The 9,152-nt window shown below is 43.9% G+C and overlaps 1 non-coding gene across 1 annotated transcript; it reads right to left on the minus strand.

Annotated features, from left to right (window-relative positions):
• Nucleotides 1–8,001: 8,001 nt before the first annotated feature.
• TRNAA-AGC lies at nt 8,002–8,073 on the minus strand. Its single transcript has one exon. It is a non-coding gene; the product is annotated as a tRNA-Ala (tRNA).
• Between the last annotated feature and the right edge of the window lie 1,079 nt (nt 8,074–9,152).

Genomic DNA, 9,152 nt, shown 5'->3' on the forward strand with positions numbered 1-9,152 from the left:
CCAGGCAGGTCTCGAACCCGCGGGCTCAGGCAATCCACTCATCTCAGCCTCCCAAAGGCACGAAATTACAGGCTGAGCCACTGAGCCCGGCTATTTCAAATTTTTTTCCCCAAGAGAAATAGAGAAAAAAGAAGAAGAAAGAGAATGTGAGGAGAGGGTTAAATACAAAAATAAAAAATGAGTTAAGATTATTATAAAAGGATAACTATCTTCCTTTTGCCAAAGGCAGCAAAGGGTTTTTTCCAACAATTCACCCCAACTTGTAGGAGAAGAAGAAGGAGAAGGAGAAGGAGAAGGAGAAGGAGAGGAAGGAGAGGAAGAAGAAGGAGCAAGATTTTCAAAGTAGGAAAAGAAAGAGAGAGAGAGAGAAATCATCCTATCTGAATCTATACAAAGAAATGCACATCTGCATAAATAAAGAGCACTGGAACTGGTAATGATGTAGTAAGTATAGCATTTTGAGGGATATTATTTAAATCTATTTAAAAAATAATTGTTTAGAATACAGATAGTAACAATGTATGTGGGGTCATAACATATGGAGAAGTTAAATGTTTACCACCAATAGCACAACTCTGGGAAAGGAAAAATGGAGGTATAGTGTTGTAAAGTACTTATCTATACATGAAATAATATTTTATTTTTAACAGTAATCATTTTTTAAAAGATTTGTGAATTTTGTTAATGTGTACTATAAATCCTAAAGCATCTACTAAAATTGAAATATAGACCTAAATGTAAAACACAAAACTATAAAACTTCCAGAATAAAACATGTTTGTGACCCTGGGTTAGGCAATGACTTTGTATATACGACAACAAAAGCATAAAATGTGATAACTTGGACCTCATAAAATTTTAAAACTTCTGCCCTGTGTAAAATGTGATCAAGAGAATGAAAAGACACCATCACAGACCTGATAACAAACTTTGCAAAGCATATATCTGACAAAGGACTTGTATCTAGAATATGTAAATAACTGTCAAAAGTCAACAATAGGAAAATGCAATTTTAAAATAGGCACACTATTTTAGCAGACATTCCATCCTCAAAGATTTAAGAATGGCAAATAAGCACATGAAAGTATGTTCAACATCATTAGTCATCAAGGAAGTACAGATTAAAGCCATAGTAATATAACAATGCACATCTATTAGAGTGGCTAATTAAAAAAAATAAATAACAAGTGTTGGTAAAAATGCAGAGTAAATGGAAATGGAATGCTGTGGCATGCTCACAACCACCGCAGCCTCGACCTGCTGAGCTCAGGTAATCCTTTCGTTTCAACCTTCCAATTAGCTGGAACTATAGGCATGCGCCACCATGCTGGGCTAATTTTTTTATTTATTCCTAGAGATGAGGTCTCGCCATATTGCCCAGGCTGTTCTTGAGAATGTGGGCTCAGGCAATCATCTCGCCATCACCTCCCAAAGTGCTGGGATTACAGGTGAGCCACCACCCCCGGCTGGAAATGGAACTTTCATACACTGCTGACAGTAATGTAAAACAGTACAACTTTGAAACAAAGAACTGAGTACCACATGCCCTCACTCATAAGTGGACCCTGAACAATTATCATAATACTATAAGAAAGGGATTGGCAGTAGTGGGAAACTGCCAGGGTAGGGAGGAAGGGGCACACTTCATCAATAATGTTACCTGATCTCAAACCAGGTGAAGTGAGGACCAAAGTGAGGCTCAAACTTTACAATGACCAATTGTATACCTAATCCTGAATTGCACCCAGTTTTTTAAAAATAAAATAAAATAAAGCTTTTTTAAAATAAAAAATAAATCGACACTCAAAAAACCAAACAAAAAAAACCAGTTTGTTAGTTTCTTAAAAAGTTAAGTATATGCCAACCATAGGATCTAACCATTCAACTTCTAAGTGTTTACCCAAGAGAACAGGAACTATATGCCCGTACAAAGACCTGCATACAAGTATTCTTATCAGGTCTATTTGTAATAGTCAATAACTGGAAACAATCTAAATGTTTGTCAGCAGGTGAGTGGATAAACAAATTATCACATACCACAATTAATTATGAAATATAATTCAGCATAAAATTTGTGAATTATTGATACATGCAACATAGGTGAATCTTCAAATAATTATAATGAGTGAAAGAGGCTATAAAACAGAGTAAATACTATATAATCTTATCTATATAAAACTCTAGAAAATGCCAACTTATCTACAGTGACAGGAAGTAGATCGTTGGTGACTGCATCAGGGAGGAGTGAGAAGGTAGTTGAACACATAAACATCTCTCCCTCCCCATCTCTCCTGTCCCTGCCCTTTTTCTGGACTTGCCAATTGTACGGTGAAGGCATTTTCCAAGATACAATTGAGGGAAACAACTCGATCGAAAATAAGAGAGAATGATTTTTGATTTTGCACATAGGATATCAAAGTGCTTACTAGATTTGAGGGGCAAGATATCCTGGTCTTTTAGATTGCTGGAGAGAAAGGCTATTTAGAATTCAGTTACCCTCATTGCTTATGGGAGGGGGGTGGGGGAAAGTTAGAAATTGTAGAAATAAAGGAATTAACAGAATAAACTTTCTACTTACAAAAATAAAAACAAAAAACTTTCCAAAGGATACAGAAAATGTGTGTCATATTTTTCCAATATATGTTAAAAAAAACAACAAAACATTTCTATTGGGGATGTAGCTCAGTGGTAGAGCACATGCTTTGCATGTATGAAGTCCTGGATTCAGTGCCCAGCACCTCCATGGCTGTTTCACTTTTTCCTTTTGCCCAAGTACGTACTTTCAGTAATGCAGAATTCACTTTCCTACATTTTTGCCTTTTGTTACTTTTTTCCCTGCTCACACAGAAAGTAAGCATGATTGCTGTGACAGCAGAAGGAGGAAATGAGAGCCGGGGCGGGGGGAGGGATTCTTATTCAACATCACGAATGCCATTCAATTAACCTGCTTTTCCACGTGTTCTACATTTCTACAATATAACTACAGAAAAAAAGAGGGAAAAAATAAGAAACCCATACACAGGTGCATAGGCAGAGGTGAAGGAAGTTGAAAGAAAGATAATTGGAGACAGATCATATTCCAATTTGACTCCCCTGTTGGTGGAATGGATCTGATATTCTGGTTGCCTGTTAGTGAGCAAAAGGAATGGAACCTCATAATCTAGCATTATCATTCTTCTCATGGCATAGATGCAAATAGTAATAGAGTTTAAGAGTTCCTGAAATAGTGAAGCTAGATGCAATAGACTTTGTCCTAATGACAATCAGATCCTAGGACACTTGGAAGTCAGGATGATCATTGGTTATGGAAGATTTGCTGAAGTATAGTCTACCTGGTTGTGTAGCTTAGTGGGTATGCATAAGCTAAGCATGCAGGAGACTCCATTATTGCTTTTTCCTTTTCTCATCAATGCTGACCTTCAATAATACACAAAAGTTCCCCGTTTTCAAAATTTCTTTAATTACTGCCCCCCATCTAAATTTAATCAAATTACTCAACAGATTGCCTTTGAACTGATGTATTCCAACTCTACAGCCTTGGCACCTACCAACCTTACTGCATCACCAAAATATATAAAGAAATAAGTAAATAAAACAGTTTACCAAAGAGAAGGAAAGAAAAAAGATGAAAAGGAAAAGCCCACAGCTGATTTTTGTTAACAGATTCTTTTGTATTCTCAGGTGTGCCTATGCCAATAACAAGACTAGACTGAAGAGTCGACAATATACGCATTTATTTTCTTTCCTTCCACTTCCATTCCGCACCCACTTTTGACAGTAATTGGAACCAATTGCTGCTGAAGGTGGCAGAATATCAATCCCAACTTATTCAAAGGGGGAGGGAACAAGGAGATGACATCTCTCAAGGAATGCAATTTCAAAAGTAGAGAAAATTATTCGTGTCTATGAAAGCAAAGGTGTGGCCAACATAGTTCAGTTAAAGAGCTCTAAACTAAAGATCTAGACTAAAATCAAGGGTCCTTCTCCATGATTCGAAAAGTCCTCAGTTTATGTCAGAACGAATTCTTCTTGCAGCACATCACTCAAACATACTCTTCTGGATACGCTTTCTCAAATAACTCTTTCAGAGGGCTAAGACATGAAAGCTAAAACAAACTGAAAACAAAGTAATGTTTTATGAGTAATCCACCAAGACATGGTCTTCCAAGACATGGTCCTCTACAGAAGGAAGAAAGGAAAGAGAAGAAAAGAAACGGAAACGGCAGGATTTCCTCGGCCGACAGCACGAAGACTGCAGCCACGTTAACCGATCCATTCACTTTGGGGTCCATTTGGCGGTATCTCTAAAGAGCGGGACAGAAAAAGAACGAAAATGAGAAAGAAAGAAAAAGTAAACAGTTCAGCAAACCATTTACTTTATGTCTCATTAGTTTTGCGAGCACCGGATCGGTGGGGGGGGGGGGGCGGGGGAAGCGGTGGGGCGAGGGGAGGAAGAGGGGAAGGGGCAGAAAATGCTCCCCCTGGTTTCCTGATGCCTTTCTTCTCCCAGCTCCCCAGTCTCCTCATCCCCTGCCGTCCCCGCTGTCGAGAATTAGATGTAAGCAGCAGAGGTGCTGGGCATTAGGTCCCAAGCGTTTTGGGACGACTGAGTGGGTGAACATTGGCTAAATGTAAGGTGGCACTTAGCAAAGCCTTTGCCTCGCGAACGCTTAAAACATAATTTGGAAGTCAAGAGAGCTAGTTCCTTGCACCCGAATAGCTTGCAGCTTACAGCCAGCGATCCACCAATAGATTTTAGAAGTCAGACCTTGCGTTTTGGCAGTAGTTATTTTTATTTTATATTAAGTCGACTTTCGCAGGAAATATAGGCAAAATCTGTAATAGATGACACCCACGCACTAAAATCTCAGGAGCGTTGTCAAATAGCCGACTTTACTTCCTTACCTTCTTCATTTCCTCGCTGAACTTGTTTTTGTAGTCGTTCTAAAATCTTTAAATGAATTATTCATACCCTACGTATTACCACACCAAAGGTCCCAAAGACAGGTGTAGAGAAAGGTGTGTGGGTGGGGAGTAAGAATAAATAGGTAAGTTGTTTGTATTTCCAGAAAGAAACACTTGTTAAGGAGTCAGTAAAAACTATGGTATATCATTGTTCTGTGCTTTGTACTCTGTACACAAAGTCTTGTGTTGGGTGAAGGTGCCAAAAATCGGTTCCATTTTTATTTGTCAAAGCCTTCGCATGCTACCTTTTGGATCAGAAAAAAGATGTCTTAAAATATAAAGTCGAGATTCCAAAGATAAAATCCAAAACAATTTTTTCATTTGGAGAAACGAAAAGCTTGCTCCTCCTGGTTCCTCAAGGAGAAGTCGCAGGGAGCAGTCACAAGCTCAGTTTCCTCTGGGACTCAGACCCAGGATACAGGCTATAACCAGCTAAGCCACAAATAGCTTGCAGCTGCCAGGGCCACCTCTGAGTTATTCCTGTCAGATATGTTGTGGCCTTGCTGCCGTCTAAATTATTTCTGGGCAAAGATAAACGATGAACTTTTTTCCTCTTTGACTCTCACTCCCTCGACTCCTGATTGGGACACAGAATAGTCAGCGCAGTGAAAAACAGCTCGGACCAAGTTCCATTTTGCCAAGCGCGGATGCTTAGGGCATCTGCTCCCTTTATATCCTATCATATTTGGCGTGGAGCCATTCCACCTCCTCAGGGAATCTCTCAGGCAGCTGTCAAGAGCCATGGGAAACAAGAAGTACCCTTAAAACAACAGAACCCGCGAGGAAATTCGTATTTCGGACATCCTTTTCCAGGAAAAGGGAAGCGCTCAAACCCTAGGACCCCGAAGCCTTGGCCGCGGACACGCACGGCCAACGTTAACTCACCGGGCCTCGGGTTGGGCCTCCGGGGTACTGCGCTCTCTCTCTGCGGGGCATCTCCGCGCGCCACGGGCTTCCCACTCCCTCTCTCGGGGCCGCGGCACGGTCACGGCTTCGCGATGCCAGCCCGGGGAGAAAAACTGGGAGGCGGCGACAGCTGACAAGTCGCCTCGGAAGTCTAGATCCGGATGGAAGGAGGAAGCGGGTTCCACGTGAAAAACACCCGTGCGCGCTGTCACGGGCTGCCACTGCCCTAGAGGACTCTCCAGGAGAGCCTCGCTCTCGGAGACGCGAGCTCTGTTCCGGGGACATCGCAGCTCGGTTCCTGAGACCTGCCACGGTACAAAGAAACGCGGAGGAAGAGGCCTCTTTGGAGGCTGAGCGCGAACGAGGAAACGAATTAAATTTTTGTGACAGCCTCTTCCCTCCTACCCCGCAGTCCCGGGGAGCGTCTCCAACCTCAGGCACCACCGGGGTGCAAAGGATAGACGCCTCACTCCAGTTGTCAAAACTTGGGGTGGCCACATATGTCCACGTAAATGTTAGGAGGTCATCCTAAATTATTATGTCTTCCCCTTTACGTTTAATCTTCATTCTAATATTTTTCTTACCTGAGTGAAGTCTGGATCTTCCTAAATATCGGAATAAACTATATAGCAACGTCTCGCTTCCATCGCAGCTCTCGTCTCCCATCTCTACCCTCGCTGGGATTAACCGAGCGAGACTCGATTGGCGCTGGAAGGCTGCTAAGGTGGGGGCTCAGAGGCGAGGGGATGTTTAAAAGTAACTCGGTGAGGGCAACCCCGTCGGGTCCCCTCCCACTGTGGGAGCTTTTCTGTCCTCTCAATAAATCCTGCTTGAAAAAATAAAAAAGAAGTAACGCGGTGAATGACACAGCCAGAAGCGACCCTCCCCTAAAGAGGGAAAAGATTTTCGACGAGAATAGTGGTTCCCGAACCCCGGGAACTGCCCGAGAACGTCCCTTGAGGGGCCCAAGTGCACCTTACAGCTCCTTAGTGACCTGGGAATCCCCGGACGGGGGGAGGAAGAGGATCTGCACGAGTGAAGCGCCTTCCCCAGGTGACGGTCCACCAGGTCGGAGAACCCAGGAAGCGGAGCTGCAGGAAGTGGAGTGCGCTGAGCGGCTGGGGAAAGCTGAGCCGCGAGGAAGCGGCGGAACCGGGTGCAGGAAGGGAGAGGAGGCGAGGGCCGCCCAAGGGGTGGCGAAGAATGCGAGAGGCAGGCGGGTGACCGCCGGAAGACGCGGGGGCGAGAGAGAGCTCGGAGTCGGGTCTTGACGAGGCGGGTGGCGCGGGAGGTCCCCAAGGGACGCGCGGTGCCTGGGTCTCCTGCGCTCCCTCTTGGATGTAGGAAACCAGGGGGTCCCTTTGTCCCAAGGGGAGTAGGCCAAAAGATTCTTCCCACAAGAAAATGCAACTGTTCTTTGCACAGGATTGACATGGCGTTGGGAGCGAGCCGCTCTCTCCATCGCCGAGAATACTTGTCTCGCCGGTGGGTTTTGGAAAGCCCCCGGCGTCTTTCCCGGGGACCGCGTCCTGGAGGCTCCTTCACGAGAGGAAGCTGGGTTGGCGGCGCCCCCAGGACCGGGGATCGGGCCGACCTTTTGCCGCACACCTCATTCTGTGTGTGGTGGAAGTGTCGGGCCGAATGGGGAAAGGAAAACGAGAAAGAGATTTCTCTCCGGAGCCTGCAGTCTGTCCAGCGACACCGGCACCGCTGGGGCGGAAGCCGGGGGCTGCGGGGGAAGACATCCGAAGAAGGGTTTCTAAGGGCGTATATTGTTGTTTTTCTTCTGGTTCTGCCCTTTTCTTTCCTGCTTCTTAATGGGAATGGAACCGGTAGCAAAGGCGAGCAGATCTTCCATGGCCGCACGTTTGTTGCTTCGCCTTCAGGGGATCTGAATGGGCAACTTCTTTTATTTCGGCCAATTGGCTTTAGTGTGCTGAAGCAGTCCCTCTGGGAGACACTAGGAGGGTCAGGGACCATGGTACAAATAAATAAGGACCACGGGGATTACCTCCGCTGTGAGGAGGAAAACCAGAAGTTAGAGTACGCACGGAGAAAACAGGGAGGAGTCTGAGACGAACCGACCAGCGCCAAACGGCAAGAGGGAGGGGGAAATTTTCTGAGGCGTAAGTGGAGGTGCTGGGGATCGAACCCAGGGCCTCGTGCATGCTAAGCACGCGCTGTACCACTGAGCTACACCCCCGCGCGCTCCTGGGCTAAAATTGACCCATGCTACTGATTGATATTATCATCTAAAGGCATTGGAAGGCCATGCAAGTTAAAAGTTCACTATGTTTAACTCCTGCTTCTGAAATCTCTGAGCCAGATCTTGACGCCAAGCCAGGAAGATAAATGTTTTCTGTACCAAAAGACCCTTGGCTCCTCCCACAGTCGTCTTGTTCAAAGATTGCTTTAGCCAACTGTCTTTGTGTCAGTTCTAGTCCAGTTGGAACAAAGGTCCCAGGATTAAGTCTCCTGGCGTGTCTTCAGACTCTCCATTCCTAAAAAAGTCTTCTCTGCCTAAAGACACAACAGGTAGTGCCAGGGGATAAAATGATGAATCCTATGCAGAAGAAATGTAGATCCAGGTGAAAAAATAAGAGGTTGTTACACAAAAATCAACTAAATATGAATCAAAATCTTAAACCTAAGACCCAAAACTCTTAGAAGAAAACAAGGGAAAAACATCTCGACGTTATTCCAGGAAATGATTTCTTGTGTATGACACCAAAAACAGGTATCAAAAGCAAAAAAAGACAAATGGAACTACAGCAAACTAAACACCTGCTTCACAGCAAAGAAAACTATCAAGAGAGTGAAAAGACAACTCACAGAATGGGAGAAAATATTTGCAAACCATTCACTGATAAGAGGTTAATATCCAAAATATATTTTTAGAAAATGGTTACAACTTAATAGAAAAAAAAGTTTTAAAAAATCTGATTTTAAAATAAGCAAATGATTTGAATTGAACAGACATTTCTCCAGAGAAGACATAAAAATGCCACCAGGTATGTGACAGGTACTCAACATCATTAATTATCAGGAAAACACAAATCAAACCCACAATGAGGTGTCACATCACACCTGTTAGAATGACTATCATTTAAAAAGTGTTAGTCAGCCAGGCTCGGTGGCTCAGCCTGTAATCCCCCGCCTTTGGGAGCCTGAGGTGAGTGGATTGCCTGAGCCCACGGGTTCGAGACCCGCCTGGGCAGCAAGACCTCATCTCTACAATAAAGTAAAAAAAAAAAAAAAAAAAAAAAAAATCAGCCGGGTGTG

The sequence above is a fragment of the Carlito syrichta genome, unplaced genomic scaffold (genome assembly GCF_000164805.1).
Source record: "Carlito syrichta isolate Samal-C Ts95f unplaced genomic scaffold, Tarsius_syrichta-2.0.1 Scaffold307028, whole genome shotgun sequence".
Taxonomy (NCBI): Eukaryota; Metazoa; Chordata; class Mammalia; order Primates; family Tarsiidae; genus Carlito; species Carlito syrichta.